This window comes from Artibeus jamaicensis, unplaced genomic scaffold (genome assembly GCF_021234435.1).
Source record: "Artibeus jamaicensis isolate MK-2021 breed Jamaican fruit bat unplaced genomic scaffold, CSHL_Jam_final contig_908, whole genome shotgun sequence".
NCBI classification, from domain to species: domain Eukaryota; kingdom Metazoa; phylum Chordata; class Mammalia; order Chiroptera; family Phyllostomidae; genus Artibeus; species Artibeus jamaicensis.
In genome coordinates, this window is record NW_026522009.1 from 3408851 (window position 1) to 3430961 (window position 22111).

At 35.1% G+C, this 22111-nt stretch overlaps 1 protein-coding gene across 16 annotated transcripts in view; it reads left to right on the forward strand.

The window, feature by feature from the left end:
* ADGRL3 (adhesion G protein-coupled receptor L3) overlaps positions 1-22111 on the forward strand; it is a 770297-nt gene that overhangs the window by 450244 nt on the left and 297942 nt on the right. For 2 of the 16 annotated variants that reach the window (XM_053655032.1, XM_053655031.1), the window contains exon 1: positions 4504-4771. The exons of the other annotated variants lie outside the window; for them this stretch is intronic. The gene's annotated coding sequence lies outside the window, so the exon portion shown is untranslated. Of the gene's footprint in view, positions 1-4503; positions 4772-22111 lie in introns of those variants that run through there. 16 annotated transcript variants of the gene reach the window in all.

A 22111-nucleotide genomic window follows, 5' to 3' on the forward strand; every position in this document is an offset into this window, starting at 1 on the left:
CAGATGTTTTTTTAAGAGTAAAAATTCTGACATTAATCAGTATTCTTTTAGTAGATTATAGAATTTTTTATAGAAACTCAGGTCTAATTTTATATTAGTGATGGTTGCTAGCTAATGATTTGATGCAAATTAATCATTAAGCATTTAGAAGCTTATTCTCTTATTGTAGTGGAAACTGGGGTGACTTAGAAGCTGATGTCCCAGGAAATAACTGATTGAGAAAGAATATGTTGGGGATTTAATAAAAATAGACTATAAATTATCCACTTGATTTTCTTAATTCTTTGTCAAAATCAAAAAAAGAAAGAGAAATTTCTGGAGGAAAAAAGTGACCATTTTTCTAAAAGTAGGTACTGTTCTTTGAACAAGTTCCAAGTGCTAACACTGTGCTAAATTCTTTGTATAGAATAGCATTTTGTTCTCACTGCAAAATAAGGAAGGCAGAAATATTAGTTAAGTCCTTAGCTCGTCCAAGTTCCAATGCTTAGTTAGAGGAGTGGCAAGTGGAAATAGCAGGAATGGCATACAAGTCTCTTTGACTCATGTGATTTTGTTCTTTTTCATTCTGCTGAAGAAAGTAGATAAAATATCTTCTTGTCTGAGAATTAACAAGGCTATACACCTATCTTTTGCAAAATATTTTACTATTCCTTGGCCTGGTGCCTAAAATGTCTGTGGAAGTTAGCTTGACTGCAGAAGATTTTTCATCACAAGGTAGGGGTCATTGTCAGGAACCTAATGTTGAATCAAGGAGGCAGAAAAACGAGTTGATGAGTGGGGTGATCACTGTCACTCATACTGTAACCCTTGCCCTGAACCGAAACTGATTTATAATGTTTTTGTTATTAATAATTCTGAAGTTTCTGCATTAGTTTTGTACTGCTACTACATTAAATGACCACAAATATGATGGCTTAAAACACAAGTTTATACTGTTACAGGTGTAGTAGTTCAAAGTCTAAAATTAAGGCGTTCTCAAGGGTGCCTTCTCTTTGAAGCCTTCAGGGGAGAATCCGTGTCCCTGTCTTCTTTTTTAAGATTTTATTTATTTATTTTTAGAAAGAGGAGAATGGAGGGAGAGTGAGAGGGAGAGAAACAACAGTGTGTTGTTGCCTTTTACACACCCCTCACCAGGGACCTGGCCCAAAACCCAGGCATGTGCCCTGGCTAGAAATCAAACTAGTGACCTTTTGGTTCACAGGCCAGCACTCAATCCATTGAGCCACACCAGCTAGGGTTGAGTCCTTGTCCTTTAATCTTCCCCACATCACTGGCATTCTACAACATGTCTCCCTTTCCTTCAAGTTCATTTTACCTCATTCCAACTTCTACTTCTGTTCGCACATCACTGCTCTATCATTGACCCTCTTGCCTCCCTTTCATAAAGGATGTTGGGATTAGATTTGCCCTCCTGGGTAATTTAGGATCATCTCAAATTCTTTAATGTTTTAAAATATTTTATTAATATTTTGGACACGTTCAGAGTGGTATGGCCATAGACTATTAATTTATTTTTAGATAGAGGGGTAGGGAGGGAGAAAGAGAGAGAAAAGCATTGATATGTGGTTGCCTCTTGTGTGCCCCCCGACTGGGGACTTGGCCAGCAACCCAGGCATGTTCCCAGATTGGGAATTAAACCAGTGACCCTTTGGTTCATAGGCTGGCAGGCACTCAATCCACTGAGACACACCAGCCAGGGCTCAAAGTCTTTAATTTAATCACATCTGTAAAAGTGTTTTTTTGCCATGAAAGGTCAACATTCACACATTCTGGAGATGAAGACATGAACAATTGGGAGGGTTTTATTTAGCCTATCTTAGGTTTGTTTAAATTAAGTAAAATTTGTGTTTTAAAAAGTATAGCTCAGTACAGAACATATGTAAAGCTCTGTTTTTTAATGAGGATGTATATCTGATAACTCAGTTATCAGTGATTTTTTAATAAGTGTATGAATGTTAAGGAGAAAATGGGCAGTTCATGGCTGATTTCAGACTGATGGATTACATTGAACCAAGGCCACTTGCCTTATTATTGTACAGCAAAATGTCTTTTTTTTTCTGGTCACATAAATAAAGACTAAATAATCAAATTAAAATACTTCAAAAACTTGTATGAAGATGACAGTGAAGTTTACTTGACTTTTTATCACTGGAGATAAATTCAACTAGCTTAGTAGTGAGCATTCTTTTAGTCCTGCTTTAATGCATACGTGCACAAAGTATGATTTTACAAGGATAGGATTTATACACACACATACCCACACACACAATTTACTATACTTTCTTGACAATTTTTTCTGTATTCAAGTGTTTTTTGGAGACCTTTGCATGCATAGAGATTTGTGTGTAAGCATTTACAAAAACAGGATCAATCGAATTATATACATCTTGCTTTTCTCACTGTACAGTATCTTGTGAATTTCACACAAGTCAGCCAATAGAATTTTATTAGTTTACAGGTTGATGTAGATGATATATTGTCATTCTTCTTTTTATGGAAATTGATTTTTTATTTTGCTTTGTAGTAATAAGGTGAATGTTTAAATATTTTCCAGAAAGATTATCTTAGTTGGTTTACTCAGAATCATTTGCTTCATCTTTTCAAACATCAGTGTGGCACTTGACACAGGAGAGCCTGTCTGCTGACTAGAGCTAATGGTTCAAGCTATAGAGTAAAGTTGAGTAGGATTGAACCTGTGACCTTTAATTCTTCACCAGAGTGACCGACCAAACACCCTTGACAATTCTTAGCCTTTGCCAGTGTTTGAGACATTTGTTTTAATATCTGGACAGTCACTTGCTTTGGATAGGTTTTATTTAATAAACTTTGGGAGTATCATAACATTTTTCACAGGTAGTACAGCTCACTTACTCAATGTGGTTTTGAACTACACAGGAAAGGAGGGACCATTACCCATATGACTTCATTTCTGTAGTGGCAGCAAGGCTGCAAGTTTGATTTTATTTTTTGGTTTTTATCCTAATTTTATACTGTAAGCAGTTAGTAGGTACCTCATGGCAGTCTGTCTTTTTCCTCCACAAATTTATTCATGATATTTTATCAAAAATTATTTGAAACATTCCATTGACTCAAACTTTGTTTTACAGGAATCATTCTTCAATATCTCTGCAGTGAATATGACCATTTACCCTCTCGTCCTTTACCAAGCATTTCCTCTGCATTGAGTGAAAATATTATCTTCTATGTGTATGTCTCTCTAATTGCACCTCTCAGTTTTCTTTTTATTTCATTTCGGAAATTTTTTTCTGTCCTCTTCACTTCCTTTTGATTTCCTCTTTGTCCTCAAACCCCATATAAGGAACTATACAACCAGGTACCAGATTGTTGACTTTTATTTGCCTTTTAACTGATCATTATTCTTTCAGTTGTTCTCTCTCTCTCTCATATTGATAATGTCAACACTTTTTTAATTTTGAAGAATCCCTTTCCAATTGAATCTCATAATTATTATTTTACTTTGTTAAATTTATCATTCTTTGAAAAATTCAATGAACCTAATATTCAACAAACATAGCAGGTAACTTCAGTCATAGTGTTTCTGACTAGTCATGTTTCTGACTAGTCACATGGAAAATATGACTTCTTTTCTTGAAAATTATTATGCTCCAATTTGTTTGATCTTTAGCATCCTTTCATATCCCCAAACTATTGTATAATTTTATCTTTTATAATGCTACCCTGTGTGAGAGTACTTCAGACCTAAAGAGAAAATGTCAAAATTCATGAATAAGAGTACTTACAGTTAAGGACAGTTTTTTAAAATTCTTTCATTTGTAGCTTTGTAAGACCTAATAATCTTCACCTGTGTGAAAAGAAAAGCAATGATTGGAATAATAGCAGAAAAGGTACCTTTTTGCTGTACTTTGTTACCATGCTTTTACTCAATATTACCCATTGTTTATTTAGTTTCCTACAATAAGCAACTAGATTAACCTTTCAACTATCATATTCAGTATTCTAAAGCTTCAAAGGAAATATATAACTTTAGTTTCAACCCAATATTGAATAATTTTATTCATTTTTTCATGTGTGTTTTAGACAACCCAAAGGTATAACAAGCCAGAATGCTGACTGGCATGCCTAAAGCTTATGATATTAGACCCTTAAAATCAGTATCACTAAATCACCAAGAAGTTTCAAAGTGGTAAAATAAAGATTAAGTTAAGTCTGAGATTAAGCTGTCACATCAGAGTAATTTGATTTTAAGTCTGGCTCCACCAGCCCCATTAGTAATCATATCTTTGACAGAGACCAAGTTCATCCACTGTGAGTTCTCAATGCGAATGAGGTATTGATGTTTCCGTGTTACTTTGGTCAGTCAATAAGGTTAAAAAGATAAAGTTTATTTAGTTTTCAACATTGCCTTCCTGAAGTCAAATGTCTATTTAATTAGATTTTCCAGTATTTGGCAAGGAAGGACAAGTGGTGTCAGCTTTCTGCAGGTTAATATTAAACATCATCTTGTGAAATTTGGTAAAGATTATCTACAGTAATATGAAACAGATATACTGCAAGTCTATTTAGAAGAGCATTAGGAAGTCCAAAAGTTTTGTCAAGATAGTTAATAATTTCTGTAGTCTCCTAGAGTCAGAAAATTGAATCACGTCTGTAGTTCTTAAGTATGATACGTATTTTCTGACTGGTTTTTGATAAGCTGTAGTGTTCTACTTCAAATATTGGGGAAAATGTATACCTTCTATAATTCTCAAAATTATTTCTGAACAAAGCAAGTGATAAGGACTTCAAAAAGGTATGTTTTCTATGTACATTTTATTTGTATTTTGGCACCCATCATATGATCATCTCATTTTTCTACCCTTATAGTATTTTCTTTCTAGTGTAGCACGAAGTCATTAAATACAAACAGGTATCAGCTATGTTTATGGTAGATACTATTAAAAAGGAAACTGTAACAAAACATATGCATTGGGTGGTAAATTTTAGGGTAGAATTTTTAATGATTTTTAAAAATTTTTTCACTTACAGATGACCTATAATATTATATATAACTTACAAAATGATCACCCTGATACATCCAGTATCCATATGATACCATGCATAGTTATTACAATGTTATTGAATATATTCCCTATGCTGTCCTTTACATCCCCATAACTGTTCTGTAACTACTAATGTGTGCTTCTTAATCCCTTCATCTTTTTTTTCTCATCCTCCTCAACCTACCTTCCCATCTGTCAATTATCAAAATGTTCTCTGTATCTAGGAGCCTGCTTCTTTCCTGCTTGTATATTTCATTTTATGGGTTCTACATATTAGTGAAATCATATGCCATTTTTCTTTGTCTGTTTGACTTATTTCGCTCAACATTCACTCAATGATTAAATTTATCATTTCAGAATCAATATTTAACTTCAGTCTACAAAGTCAGCAGGGACATCTGTTTCAGAAAGTATTGTGATTTCTAGGACATAGTTTTGCCTGCCTAGGAGTTGACAGTTACCTGCAAGTGATAGTTATTCTTCATGCTGATTTTTCTTCCTTAAGAAAATAGTATATTTTAAAAAATATTTTATTTATTTTACTTTTAGACAGAGGGGAAGAAAGGGAGAAAGAGAAGGAGAGAAACATCAGTTTGTGGTTGCCTGTCATGTGCCCCCTACTGGGGACCTGGCTGGCAACCCAGGCATGTGCCCTGACTTGGAGAATTGAACCGGCAGCCCTGTGGTTCACGGGCTGGCACTCAGTCCACTGATCCACATGAACCAGGACAAGAAAATAGTATATCAAATGTCATTTTAATTATCTACTTTCTTTTTATACCGCTGTTATTATGGATTTAGGTGACATTTTAGTAATTTATTTAGTAGAATTTAAGTCCAACTAGTTTATATTTTAATTATAATTGCAACAGATGCTGTATCTTACAATCCCAACTACACAGGGGGGAAAAGTTTTCTCATCTACATTCTACAAATATCTGTTAAGTACCTTCCATATGAATGACATATATTCCTCAAGTTCTATGTGGTCAAAAACTCTATATTTTGTTTTTTCCATATCCCATTATGTTTTACATTATCCAAAATACAGCAGACACTAAATAGGATTAATGTTTAATTGAAAACTAAATAGAAAGATTACCTCAATATTTAAAAAAACTATATTACCAAATAGGTTAAATTATACAAATTTACAAATAATTACTATAGTGCTAAATGTGTAAAATAACAAAAACAAAAACCATGTACCAGGATTTATAGAAGTTGAGAGAAATATTCAAAATATGAATATAAATGAAGATTTTAAGGTATACAATAATGGTGGTGAGTGAGTTAAAAATACACCTCAAGAATCTTTTTGAATCAAACATATTTGGTATTATTTAAAAATTGATAAGTAGGTGGGACATCACCTAATAAGAAAATTATTAGAGAGAGCCCTATAGGAAAAGTCTTCAGGAGTTGGATTAATAATAATAATTCTTCAGGAGTTGCCCTAGTAATTACTAAGGAAACACTATCATCTGGATTTCTGTTCATTTCTGAATAATCCAGGAGCTGGCCTTTGGTTAAGTTTAGGGGACTTTGCTGTGTCTTTGAACTTCAGCTACTGTCCTCTTTGGAAATTCACAAAGTAAATAAAAAACTTTTGTTCTAGTTCTTTCTCAGAGGGCCTATGCTATTAGCATGGAACCTCACTTACTAATTTAAAGTCAATGAAATTTACTTTACCTGCTTTATTTACCACTAAAGATATTTCTGACACATATAGCCCAGGAGAGATCATTAGGCTATAGCAGATTATTCTGACCTAGACCTTTATCTCTCAGGTATGGAGTAATAGTTAGAATACATAAATACTTTTCAGGGGGCTTCACACCTTTAGGAATTAGAATGTGACTCATCTTAGTTTTCTCTGTTGGGTGTCTCTTATTTTGTAACATTATTTTCAATGGAGTTATACAGTATTAATGCTTCTAAACTCCATGATTTGTTCAAAATACATTTGCTAATCTCTACTGCTCTGTGTGTTAGGTATTGGGTGAAAAGATAAGGCTGATGTGAAAAAAAATAGTTGATTACTGATCTTACAGAGTGAAAAAGAGTTCTTGTGAGATTTTCACTTAAGTTCTTATGACAGCTACTCAAGTTCTGGTGACATTCTCAAATACCTACTTTTAAAGTTTCACTAATTATACATTAAATAAATTATCTACAGAATTTTAGTAGTGGGTGAGTTTATCTTAAGAAACATGTATGATTATGTATTATAATGACTTTGGTGTGTAATTCTCCAACGTCACTGGGTATCACTTTCTTTGATTCTAGTCCTAGCTTACAAACAGATAATTCTGTGTTACAGACACTTCCAGAAAATCCAATCTAAAATTTTATCTTATTTAAATGGCTGTTCTTATGCAACGGTAGCATTATTTAATCCAGTTAAATTTGCTTTCTTTTTAATTCTGGAGCTCTGGCTTAATTTATCTTGAGATTTCAGCATCTTAAACCATTAGCGTGCTTCTCTAGGAGCTTCTATGTATACGTTTCCATTCAGAATGCAGTCCTGTCAGTAATGGCACTAATATCTTTTATTTGGTAACAGCTTTCATGTAAAGAAGTCTTGAGCACTTTCAGATATGACCTTGTTAATGTATGTGACATCTGAGATGTTGTCACAGCTGAGAAGGATTCCTTCAGGTTTACAAATGGAAAGATCAGGTAAAGGAGAAGGGCAGAGTTCTCCAGAAGCCATTTTAAGAGGGCACTGAGATATAATGTAATAAGCATTTAAAAATGATGGAAAAACAGGATGGGAATAAATTGAATATCATATGTACTCCAAAGGCATATAGAAAGTATGGTGAACGGCTTAAATCAGGTTTTGGATTATTTTTTAAAACGTACTCTTCATTGAATGTAAAATAGGGGATTTAGGAGAGTGAACAGAGAAAACTCATTATAATTTTTATTTCTAACATTATATATTAGTTGTTTTTGCTCTTATTTCTTAACTGAATGCTCAGTGGTTCCCAAACAAGTAACAATCACTTACAGAGATACATTCAATTATATGAAAATAAGTAATGTTCAATGTATTACATTTTAGAATAAAATATATTATTTCATTTATTCAAGAACTACTTGAAAAATACTTGCTTAACTTGAAAGTATTGTGGGAAAAATCATGCTTACAAGAAGTTATATTCTGATAAGAAAGTTCAGATATGTGCTGAGATAATAAGAATATATATATGTGTGTGTGTGTTATATATCTATTTCCTGTGTTGTTAGATAAGAGGAGTTCTGAAAAGAAATCATCACTTGAGAAAATGACAAATAATATAATCTAATATGAGATAATAATGTATGTAAATGTACACAAATAAGTTCACAAATACTGTGTCATTTATTTTACAAATATTATGGAAAGTAGTAAAGTATATAGACATAAACATTGTTTCTGCATTCAAGTGCATACAATTTATTGGAAGAAATAATTACATGAAAACTCTAGTACTAGACCTAGTCCCATAAGTACCACAAAATGGGAATATGGAAGAAGAAATTTAATTCAACTACAGAACCTATGTAGATTTTACATTAGAAAACAGTAGAAATTAAGATAGCAAGTTTTGATAGAAGAAAAATATCTTCCTTTGTTGGTTTTAAAGAAGACAAGAGTATTACCAGAACAATTTCAGAGAATACTATGGCTATTGCTTTTAGAGTGATTTAGATTCTTAGAAAAGAATAGGCAGGCAACTGAATTAGCAGATGAATGCCACAGTCTAGAGGCTGAGCAATTCCAGTGAGCCTATGGCACTGAATATGGTGATGGAAAAAGATGAGAGGGGAACAAGTGGTGAAGAAAACTTGACAGAAACAGCAAATGCTCAAATGCAGTAAAAATTCAGTAATGAGTTGAATGATGGTGATTGTATAAGTGCTGATGCCAGTATTTAAAGTAGAAATGTTGTTGACATGACATGTTGTTTTACAAAGTTGTGTGATGTGGTGTTAGGAGTTAGTCTTAAACATCATGGTTTTGAGGTGCTGGTGAAATATACAGGGGTCAACAGTGTTGATGGCCTGGGGTCAGCAAAAGGTTGGGTTGGGGAAGAAAAAGAATGGCTGTGAAGTATCTGACTCATTTTATCTGCAACCTAATTTAATTCTCAAAAGGTTTTGAGCAAATATTACTTAAACCCAACATGATGTAAGTAATAAGTAGAGAGACCTGAGGTTCGATGTCTTCAGAGTTATTACACCTGTTTCACATGCTGCCACCGAGGAAGGAATGAAACATTTGAGAATTATTTGTATGGAGGTACAATTAAAAGTTTGAGAATTGTGGGAAAATCTGAAAATAACTAAGCAAAAGGTATAGAACAAAAATTAAATGAAATTGCAGGTCTGGAGAAGGAAAACGAGCTGAAAATGTGTACAGAGAAGGTATGTCAGAGTTGAAAGCAGCTCAACCAAAATCTAGGAAAGAACCTAATGTCACAAAAACTAGGAAAAAAACTTCAAAGAAAAAGAAGCACATTCACTTATGGATTTTTTAGCCCCTCACTATATTTGGTGGGGAAGTAAAAGATTACTTTTATTGTCAAGTACACTTGTAAGACATGAAATATTGGGTTAGCCCAAAAGTTCATTTATTACAGTAAGATGGCTCTAGTAATGCTTAGTTGTCTTTAACTTCATTCAAATCAATTTTGTTAGCGTATTTTGACAGCTGTCATATATATCTGTGCATTAAAAAAATCAAAGTTGGTGATTTTTGTGTAGCCATTTTAACATTGAAAATACACATTTTCATCATATTATGCAGTATTATTTAAAGAAAGCTAAAAATGCAACTGAAAGGCAAAAATGGATTTGTGTAGTGTATGGAGAAGATGCTGTGACCAATCAAACATGTCAAAAGTAGTTTGCTTGTGAAGTTTCATGCTAGAGATTTCTTTCTGGATGATGGTCTGTGGTTAGGTAGACCGGTTGAAGTTGATAGAAATCAAATCAAGACATTAATTGAGAACAATCAACGTCATACTATGCGGGAGACAGCCGACATTCTCAAAATATCCAAATCAATAAAGTTAGTGGTAAAAATGAAAAACTTGTCTTTTATATTGCAGAAACTTGTATGAACATTTTGACCAGCCTAAAAATAAGCTGCCAATGTGACTTCCCCCTAATCTTCTGGAATCACAGCACGCATTAGCATGCTAAGTTTCAGGGAGTTAATTAAATCAGGTTATTAACTTCATGTTAGTGTAGGCATCATCTTTGCTTTTTTTTAACCTCAAAATTACAGATTTGAACATATTTTAACAAAATAATCATAATTAGGGATAGGATGAAGAATCAGATAAAAGGCTCCTCAAGTTAGCAGCATCTGAGGAATGTTAATGGTAACAGTGTGGAGATAAAAGAAAAGTTTAAATCTGAGCATAAAAATTGGAGGAAAAAGTGAAGGAAAGTCATGAAACAGACTGAGAATTGTGGTTTTACAGAATTAGAATAAAACAGAAAGACCACTAGATAAGTGACTTGTGTGTGTTACAATTACCCCAGAGCCAGGATGGGTACCAGGCTGACCATAGATGCTCTACAGGGCCTGGTAGGAATGCCAGGCCCTGAATTATTGCTTCTTGCAAATTACTCCAGCCTTTTTTTTTCATGGTTTCCAGACACCACCCCTATCTTGTATCAATCTCTGGACTAGTCCACCTTGACGATGTTGCACTGAGAATATGTTGTTGCTCAGAAATGGAAACAGCACTCCCACTTTCTTTCCTCCGCACTGTGTGGTTTATCTCTTTTGACAGCATGATGAAAAGAGGTCATGTTGTCTTGTTTCCTTTGAATTTTGGTCAATTTACCTGATTTAGGTGATTTTTTTTATAATTCTTCTAGTAACTGTGCAACATTTGCAGGAGATAGAACACCTTCTCAAGGTTATTTTATAACTTTAGCATTTGCATTGTCTCTTCCTTACTTCCAGCCCTTTATTCCTGCCAGGCTTTTAAACACTACAGATCCTCATTCAGACTTCTTTTTCATTAGAGCCCGCAGCTTTGTGTAAATGTAGAGTTTACTCTCATGCCTTTCATAATGACAGAGGTTTGCTGAAAGCCACACAATCTTTGTCTGACTGAATCTTAGCTGGGAATCTCTGTGGGTACATTCATTACCTGTGCTCAGCTCCTTGGGTACAACTCTGAGTCCTCTTCAATGGAGCATCACTATTGTTTTTATTTCTACAATCTGCCCACTTATATACCAACATGAACTTTGTCAGAAACATATGGAGTCCAGGAAAATCTTTACTCCGGCATTTCCTGGTTTTCTGTCTATAAAGTAAGTGATATTAATTTGATGTAATCTGTGATTCTATTTTCATGCTTGGGTGCTTAGTGGCCATCTCTTCATTCATTCTAGAATCTTGCTAGTGCCTAACCTAGTATCACGAATATGTTTTTCCAAACATACCTTTTCTCCCTTTTGACAAACAGCATTTGCCTCTATTTTTGTTTCCCCACAAGTTTTCTTTGTGTTTTATTCTTTTTAGTTGTGAATTAGTATATCATAGTGGCTTTGGATTCTAAAGTAATTTCCTCAAATTCTTTGCACCTCAGATTCTATATCAGTAATGTGGGAATCACTGCAGTATCTACCTTATAAAACTGTTGTGGGAATTAAAAGGATTTAAATCTTAGACTATATCTTACACAAAGTAAAAGCTTAATAAATCTTGGTTTTTATCTTTTCATTACCCTAGTCTTGACTAAGAAGTCAAGCTAATTTACAGCCTTACTGAGAAAGTGCTTTGGGGAACTGTAAATTGTTGATAAATGCAAAAGTGTGTTTTTTTCAGTTACGAAGCTTGAGAAGAAAAAGCATTATGCTGCAAACTTAGTATTTAATTCTTTTTACATAAACAGCTTGTGGGAGATACCTATCCAGTTAAAAATATTCATTAATGGAGGGTTCTGTTGATTCATCCAACATCTGAAAATAGCTTTCCGAATTCGAAGTTAAAATTCCCAGTATCGGAAAGATAGAGTATGGTTTTAGGAAAAGTGGACCAATTTAGTAAAAGACATAGACATGAAGACTGTTATGCCTATTGTTAGGGAGAGGGAATTAGGACGGTCTTGCTGGGCAGTGACTCAGAGAGGCAGATGACAGAGACAGTGGTGCTAAAAAAAAGAGCAAACCGCCATCACTGCACCCCCCCCACCAGGCTGCGTGGTGCCCCTTTATGATAGATCTCTGCTGTTTCTCTGATGTTTGTTGTAACCACTTTCCTTTTTACATGAAAAAGGGTTTGTTTAGAGGCTCAAGTGGAGAAATGATGAAGAATGGGATCTGTGTTCTAGAAGGTGGTCAGTTGTCAGTATGGGCTCAGAATCACTTAATTCAGAAATGTTGAACAGGATACTCTTTCTCTGGGGTAGTACCTATGCTCTCTAGAGACCTACTCTATAATAGTCTTTCAAATCTAAGTAACAATGCTTCCCGGGACAACACTGTTACTGCTGAAGGATTTTAATGGGGACATAAAAATTATAATCGCTAAAAAATGCCCTTTGCCCAGGCTTTGTTATTTGATATCACAGGAAATCTAAGATTGATTGAAAAAATGTATCATAGTCTCTCCACTTACCAATAAGTAAGCATTTCCATGTGATGTGCCCTCTTATTTTGAGTATTAATACCGTCAAAGAGAGGTAAAATACAGAGTCAGAGTTTTGAGTTAAAATTTAATATTTGTTGTTATCTTTTTAATGTATTAACAGTTCTATCTGTTAAACTAATTTTAAACGTGTGTGTTTGACTTTGATTTCCTTACGGCTATGTTAGTTTAACTCTTTCAAGCACATGAACATTTTTAGTTCTCTAATCAGAACCTAGAAATACTTTTCAGCACGTGTACATGTGCCGAGAATATTTTTCAACAAATGAGGAATAATGAAAAGAAATGAAAGCCCCGGAGTTTCGTGTACTTATCTCTGTTCGTGTGGATCCCAGCACGTCCTCCGTGGCATGCAAGATGGTCCACTGCTGGGAGACCCCCTGATGGTGGGCCCATATGTGCTGGCAGACCTGACGCAAAGCCTGAAAGGACCCCATTACAGGCACTGCAGACGGCTTACTTCACCGTGCCACTGCCTGTGTTACTTTATTGTGGGTCATCACATCTCACTTTTGTTCTTCCCTTTCCTTCATGCTCTGCTGTAAATTTAACTAAAGGTCCTTCAGGATGCTGCCTTCAATTTACCCATAGTTTAGACTTTCCCTTCGGAAATCCAAGTTTCGTGGGTCATTTGGCAGAGGTATTGGATTATTTCCAAACTTGCCATGTCCTTTTTGTTTAGCACCGATGAAACTTTCATGCTTATTTCTGAAAAATACCATGTGAATTTACACTGGCGCTGGAAGAAAGTGGCCGCTGTGCCAACAGTAAGTGTCGTTTGGGCTGCAGGGAGATTTAGAACAGCAATAAATCGTCTCCTTCTAAGTAAAGTATCAAAGCCATAAATCTTACCTTTCAAATTCCCTTCCTTAATTGTAGTTACTGGGTACTTTTCCTTTTTTTCTGTGTCATTAGCAAGAAAGCTTTGAAGATTGTTAATGTTTTTAAAAGTAATTTTTTTTACTAACTTACTGGTTGTTTCACATCTTAAGGTCTTTGATGCTTTTTTAGTGAAAAATGTTTAAGTTGAAAATTTATAATTTCTTAGACCTGTTTTTTTAAAAAGGAGGAATAGGACACCTCAGTAAAATTCAAAGAAGCATATGCTGTTTTCTACTTACAGTTCATAAGTTAACAATAAAAATTGATCTCAGTTAACGATCACCTATTTAATTCTAAACAATTCTTAAACTCTCAGTTTAAGACCCACTTTACCCATAGAACCTTTCATAAAGAGTCAGCGATCTTCGTATTATACCCTACTGACCACGTGTAGCACACTGTGTCTGCTTCTCAAATCGAGCCCATTATTTTTGCCCAGTTATTTAAGTTGGTATTTTATTTTACATCTAAATGTTGCCTAATTGGCCCATGGATTTAATTTTCAATGAGCACAATTCATGTCTTTAGTAAAATTATAAAACTATGAAAGCAAGAAAGGCTCTTTCCTTGTTTTGTGTTTAGAATTGGTCCTCCTTTTATGAGAGTCATTTTGCATAAAGTAATAAAAACAACAGCAGCGACAATACCTGGGAAATGCTGAGCATTTCCTCTGTACCAGACCCTGTTTAAGGTTCACAGTTTAAAGTAAAGAATTCGCAATAAACCAGAGAGGTATGGACTTTTATTATACTTCGATTTAACAACAAGGAAACTGAATCATAGAAAGATTCTATAACCCACCCAATGAAACATACCTAGACAGTAACGGAGCCAGAATTTGAACCCATTTGAAAATAAATGAGTTAAAAGTCTATTTTCTCAACCATTACAATACTCTGACCCCTCAAAATACCACACAGTGAGATATTTTTGAATGAATTATTTTTATTATTTATCTATTAAATATATTTTATTGATTATGCCATTACAGTTGTCCCATTTCCTCTTCATTCCCTTCCACCCTGCACATCCTTCCCCCACCATTCCCCCCTTTGGTTTATGACCATGTGTCTCAAATTCTTTAAATTCTATATTTCCCATACTATTCTTGCCCTCCCCCTGTCTATTTTTTACCTACCATCTATGCTACTTATTCTCTGTACCTTCTTCCCCCTTCTCCACCTCCCACTTCTTGAATAATTATTTTTAAATGGATCAATCTTAATTCTGCCAATAAGGGTTAGTTTAAACTTTATTAACAATTAGGATCAAATATGTTGTATTAAGGAGAGTTAATACTTCAGCTAGAGCATTAAACTACATGATAGAGTTTAAGTACATAAATCCATCAAACTTCCTAGGTTACTGGTTAAGTCCCAGTGAACTGTACCAGTGTGTGGGAGTGCTATGATCTACATAATAATTATTTAAAGAAGCATATGTTTTTTTATCATAGCCAACTTGACTTTACTATGCCTAAAGCTTTAAAATGATTAGCATGGAAAACTCACTTATTGCTTTTTAAAACAAATTTTTAATGGAAGTGACTCTACGGTTGTTTGAAAATGTGGTAGGTCTCTTCATCTTATCCAAATATGTAGACTCTGCCCTTAAAAGTAATTCTTAAGGCAGTGCCTGGGTGGTAGGTTTGTCCCAAGCTTTGGAGGCAAAGCCTGTATGAAGTTTATATTTCTATATTTGTAAAAGAAAGTGTATTAAGGACTTTGCTGATTGGAAACAATAAGTGATTTTTAGAGAAAAGCCAATGAGTCAGTCTTGGGTCTTGGTCATCGATACAGTCTTGACATTTAAAGTATTCTTAAACTTACACAAGGGAGGCTCTGGCCATCAGGGTCCTCTCTTCATGATGGCCCTGCACTCTGCTCCCACCCCTCCCTGCAGGATCCCAGATGCCTCCCCACTGGAGCCATTGCCTCCTGTTGTGGATGGGGGCCCACTTAGGCTTTTGCTCCAGTGTCAGGCCGACAGGACCACAGTTTGTTGACTTTCTGAATTCCCAAACAGGATTTTGAAAGGATGACAGATGACTCTTGAACAATGTGGATTTTAGGGGGCACCAAATCCCTGTGCAGTTGAAAATTCCTGTATACTGGTATGTAGTTTTTGATCTCCAAAAAACTTAGCTCCAATAGCCAGTCAGTGACATAGTCTGTGAACACATGCTTTGTATGATTTATGTATTATATTCTGAATTCCTATAATAAGTTAAGCTAGAGAAAAGAAAATATTATTAAAATTATAAGAAAGAGAAAAGACATTTATAGCAGTCACCAAAATTTTGCATATACATGGACCTGAACAGTTCAATTGTGTGTTGTTCAGGGGTCAGCTGTCCACTGAGTAAGGGTATTCTAGGTAATGCTTAGAGCATCTATCAGGGGTCCTGAATTTGTATGTTTACATGTATATGCTTAAAACATACCTAACTACTACCAGATTCTTGCCAGTTCTGTTGAATGAATCAAATTTCACTCACAAATACAGCATTATATATTCACTTATTTTGTTGCCCTCTCAACATAACTAGTTACTGACCTTCTATACTTATATATACTTATATGTCAAGAAAAGGGCATATATTTCAAATGAATATAACTGGTTTGTCTTTTGTTTGTATTGTTTTCATTTTGTTTTTTGTTGATGTTTGCATGTTTGGGGTGTTTTGGCATTGTCAGTACTTTGAGTAATCACACCCCACGTGGTACCTCATGACTCCACATGATTTACCATTCCACCCAGGAGGTGCTTGTGATTAGACGCAGAACTTTTTGCATACAGCTCCCTCTTACATCAGTGGTTGATCTTATCACAAACTACATATTGTAGCATCACCATCAGCATTCACAGGAAATACAAACACATATTATTTGACTGTGGCCATTTCACCAGGAGAATATGTTTCATTGCATTCCTTATAAATGATATTTAGTTTGCAAAGTTGAGTTCTCCTATGAAAAGAATATACAATGATTGCTGGAGCTTCTTTCTTTCCTTTCTGTCCATTGCTGAGGTTAGGGTGTAGCTGGCAACAGCAGATGCTATGAAACTAAGAGTGCTACTTTGAAGCATATTTTTTAGAGATTTTGCTATAACAGTGCAATTGTAGAACAAATGGATGCCACTGTTTCAGTCAGCCAGATAGAATACACTGACTTTGACACAGTCAATGAAGAACATTTTCAGAGATTTCTAGGGATCATTCCCAAAAACATTATGTTTGCATTCCATTCTATTATCTGGTATATCCACAAATAATGGTATCAGCATATTTTTTAGCATATAGGTTTTGGAATATTACAAATCTGGATTGAAAACCCATGTCTGCCCATTGTGAGCTATGTGTCCTTAGACCCATAGTCAGCAGTCACTTTGCTGAGCCTCTGATTGCTCATCTGCAAAATGAAGGTAATTACTAGATGAATAAATGAGAAGTTGTGAAATATTAAACTCAATGCCAAGTATACAGAAATCACTGCAACAGAATTAAAAAAATTAAAGTATGTAATTCACTACCACGTATCTAAATTTTCAGAAGATTTTACTTATGGTTATAGGAGAAAACATTATATTTCCTTCTACCCTTCTATTTTCTATAGCTCAGGCCCTGAGCTAGTGGTTAAACCTGAGGGTTTTTATTCTATGTTTGATGTGGAGTAGAAAGCTGTGGAAAACCATGATAGGACAAAGGGTAGGAGTTAAGGGTAGTACATGGAGGAAAACTTAGTTCTATTCTTGGATTCCTCTCAGTATCCCTCCATCCTCAGAGATGGGTGTGCTCCATTCTTCAGGGGATAGGTAGGACAACCTCTCAAAAGAGGGACTTTTGACCTGCTTCAGGGAAGAAGAGGGAGGTCAGAGTTCTTCTTGCAACTTTTTTTTCTCACAGCCCTTCAGATTAAAATATTTGGTTTGCTCCATATTTTATAGTGGTATATGCAAATCCTCTTTACGGTCCACAGTTACATAACTGATACCACTGCATGAGCATACCTGTTACCTATTGAAATTCAAGAGATGGCTGTCGTCTGCCTGGAGGCAACTGATGCCCAATTCTTCACTGTAGTTTTGTTTCCTTTTGTCTCTTAATGTAGCTCTCTCTGTATGCACTTATGTTCTGTGTTTCTGCATTGAAATGTGTTATTTTAAAATTAAGATTGCCATTTTGACAAAAATGATTGTCATATGCTTTCCAGATGTTCTGTCAGTTAAACCCAGGTACATATCTGAGTTGCGTAATACCCATGAATGTGGAAGATGATGAGAACTTAATGTCACAGCTACTGCCAAGTGCCCTGCCCATTAAACAGTAATTATATGTACATGTAATGATGAGATGTTATCCATATTTAAGTATGTAAGCATGTAAGTGTGAGTGCCTATTATTGTATCATCAGCTTGATTGTGGAGCCTAGTTTTGTCTTAATAAACATCCTGTCTTTTATATTAATTATACCAGTTGTTAATGGCCTTTTGTGCTAATTTCCTTCAATGAGAAAACATTTTGTAGCCAATTATGCTTGTATGATGAGCACTGAGTATACTCAAATTCTTTCTGTGCGTTCCTCTTCTATTTAGAGGTCAGTTTTTATTAATTCATCATTATGTTCATTAGGTCAATCAGTCATAAAGTGTTTATTGTATATTGTGTTCATTAAAACATATCAATACATTCTTTTGCTTTTAAATACCATAAATATTTCAGATGGCTTACTAATTTTCTGTGATAGATTAACTGACCCTATTCTAGTCTAGGCATAAATTATATTCTCAGAGTACCAAATATTGCAAAGGCTCATTTTCTATATGTAAGTTAGTATATGCAAATGTATGAGGTGAAATATCAATTCTTCATCATCTCATTCTTCTTATTCAAGAATCCTGGACTCCTGCCCTGGCTGGCATAGCTCAGTGGATTGAGCGCGGGCCTGCGAACCAGAGTATCGCAGTTCGCTTCCCAGTCAGGGCACATGCCTGGGTTGCAGGCCAGTTCCCAGCAGGGGACGCATGAGAGGCAACCATACATTGATATTTCTCTCCCACTCTTTCTCCTTCCCTTCCCCTCTCTCAAAAAATAAATAAATAAAATATTAAAAAAAAAAAAGAATCCTGGACTCTCTTTAACTATACTGAACAGCAGACAGTTTCTTAATGTAACTTTCTATGACATATGTTACTTCGTATGACATAATATAAAGCCAGAAAATAACATAGAAAATGGCCATTTTTTTAGGAAGTTTTATTATAGAGTCTTATAATGGAGGTCTATCTAAACACATTTTCTTATCAAAATAGGAAGGGCTGTCCAAATAAGGCTAAATTTTAATGAATGTTATCACAGTATAAAATAAAGCGATAGAAAAGAATTATTACCTCTGCTGAAGCCCTACTTGTTAGCTGGGTCTTAGCTGCCTATGAACTCAAGATACATGATCTTAGTGATTTATCTTTCTCTTTCTCCATTCCTGGGATTAACAGGAGAATAGACAGGTCTGCCACAACAAATTCTATTTGTTCCCTTTCTAGGTCTTGACCAGAATTTCTGTGGAATTGTATAAGTTTTAGACTTCTAGCTGCAATGTACCTGAAAAGGGCATAACCAAAACACAGTAGTAACATTGCAGTAATAAAAAATAAATTATTGGAGAAAGTAAAGAAAGTTGATATGTAAAAAACTATGAGATTAACAATATCTCTGGCAGTATCTGAAATTGAAGTGAGTGCTAAATAAACATAAAAAGTCACTTTCATGAGACTATAGAAGTTAAAGATTAAAGTCTAGGTACTGTTTTGTTTACATGTGTACACAGACACACTTTTACCCTCTTGGCAGATGCTGCTGGCACTCCTAGAGGAGGCTCAGCTGTGACTTTACCCAGACCTGAAGTGAACTACTTCATGGGCAGTCAGGTCTACCTCACTTACCCAGTTCTCACTTCAGACCGCTTCTGTCTGTCTTTTAATCTTCAGCCATAAGGCTTTCCCCAAGGCCAGTAACTTGCTCAGCTGAGCAGCCTTCTGCTTGTATTCAGGGGAGTTTGTGCCAGTGAATTTGGCCTTAAACACTAAGGAAGAAGGACCCATGCCCCATTACCTCTGCATTAGATTTCTCAGAGATGCGGGCAGAATGTGGTCCTCCTTGCCAACAGTGGCAACTTCAGTGATGATACATAATGTGGCTTTCCTTCCTTTTCTGCACTTTTCTTCCTGTTCCTCCATCCTGCTTTCCAGAGATCACCTCCCAAATAAACAACCCACATCAAAATCATCTCGCCTTCTGCTCACTGGGTATCCCAAATTAGGACACTATACGCATAGGAATATTTGGATTATATTTGAGCAACTGAAAACATTTGTAGGCATCACCAATCAATGAGTATTTAACAACTATGTGATTATTCAGTGTTGCAAAAATATCACCTAGTGTTTTGTAAATCTGGTTTGACAAAATTTTAATAATCTTACCACCTCTTTTAACATTTAATATGTTACCTACCTTCCTGGAGAGCAGCCGAAATCTGGTTGGTGAAGTAACATTTACATGTTTGAAACAGTTGGCTGATATTACAGAAAATCTGCTTCTTTTTGGCATTGTACTGATTACCACATTTCTTGTTAACATACTAATTGGAGTGATGTCTTACTCCAGATCTCCCAAGGCAGTCTCCCAGTTGCAGAAAAGCTTTCTTCCCAAGGTGTATCATTCAAAAGCAGGGTTTCCATATAGTTGGGTCACACAAGAAGTTTTTGGACACTTCATAGCAGAGTGGAATTTCACCCAGTCTTAGGTCAATGTATTGGAGATCATGAACGTTGGTATGAAATGATAAGTGGTATGTGCAAGGATGCAGGTGTAGGAGACTTATGTTTCAGCCCAGAAGAGATGGAGGGAGAAAGTGTCTCTAGAGCCAGCTTGTTTGTTTTCTTGGGAGAAAGGGAATTTTATGCGAAATAAACCAGTATATAAAAATGAAAGAAAACATTCATTTATACATAGCTTTTCAGAAGTAAAATCAAGTGTGTCATAAAAATTCTGACATGTATCTACTGAGAGAAATATTTTGTACTTGTGGTAGGTATGTAGATAATACAGTATAGCATTTTACACCTGTGGGCATAATCCGGTTTAATAAACATCACCACTTTTCTTCCATTGTACTGTCATAACCAAGGATAAAGTGAATGGCAGACAGAACTGGGAGAGAGCAGGGTCTGTTTTCTGTAAGCATCTATTCTAAATATTGCTGCTTGACCAATTGGTCAAAATGGCTCTAAGCGATCAATTAATAAGCCCAACTCACTGCCGTTTACTGTGGGACATAAGAGACTAGAAAAAAGTAAGAGTTTGTCTGTCTTCAGAGTATACAAATCTTTTGCTCTACAGTGCTGTCATGAGAACTACTAACTATATTAAAACATTTTGTTTATTTCGCAATTAAGATCTTAAGAATAATGCATAGGAATATACTTTTTTATTTTATCCAATTGTAAATAAAATAGGTTTGTTAATGACCTGTTGTTCTGGGGACAAATTTAAGAAAGATATCCAACTAACCTAAAATCCAAATAATTAACTTAAGCTATCTTCCTTTTCTAAGTGAAGTGAGTAGCTCAAGAAACAATAGAATCTCTTAGAATCTTAATATACCCCTCATTGACCCTTTTCTAAATATTTCCAAGTGCAGATCAGAATATAGATCTGGTCCTATTAAACTGCCATATATTAAGGTTAATAATGTAGCGTTGCTTTCTTGAAAAATAACTTCTCTCTCTGACTTCAAGATAAACATATATTGATTTTAAATGGAAGTGAACTTCAGCAAAGTAGACAGATTTATTGAGTTAGCTTGTAGCAAAAAGAACTTGTTCCATTTTCACATACTTTCTCTAGTAGTAAATGTTTTCATCTATTGATGCCATGGATAAATTCTCCACTGGCTACAAAACAGAGAGAGGGCACTGCTCAGTGGCGGGGCTGTGTATGTTGTGCAGTAAACACTGCGAGAATTTAATGGGCCTGAATTCAAATAGGCGATGTGTGGTTTACTAAGCTGAACATTCATAAAAGACTGCTGGTTCTTCCAAATGCTTAAACTTAACTTAGATGTTATATTAAGACATACGTTTTATAGCAGCTGAAGAAAATGTATTTGATTTCAAAAAAAAGGAAAACCCCATTCTCCTAGTACTGCCATACACCAGAATATTACGTTCTGTTCTTCCTTTTCTAGAAGAAGCATTTGATTTTTATATTTGTTGCTAAGCAGTTATAATTTTTCATCACAAATCTCTCTTGTTCTCCAAAATTTGTAGGCCTCCCAAGCATGGGACCTCACAGTGGTCTTATGAATTCATGCCATGCATGTAACAAGAGAATCGATGTTTAGAAAAGATTTGGGAGTTAAGATGCCATCGAGAAATCTAAAATATCTAAACCTTCTCTTAACACTCTACAGTCAAAATTTACAACTTGAGATTTCATTCAAAATACCATACATTTGGCCCTGGCTGGTATAGCTCAGTG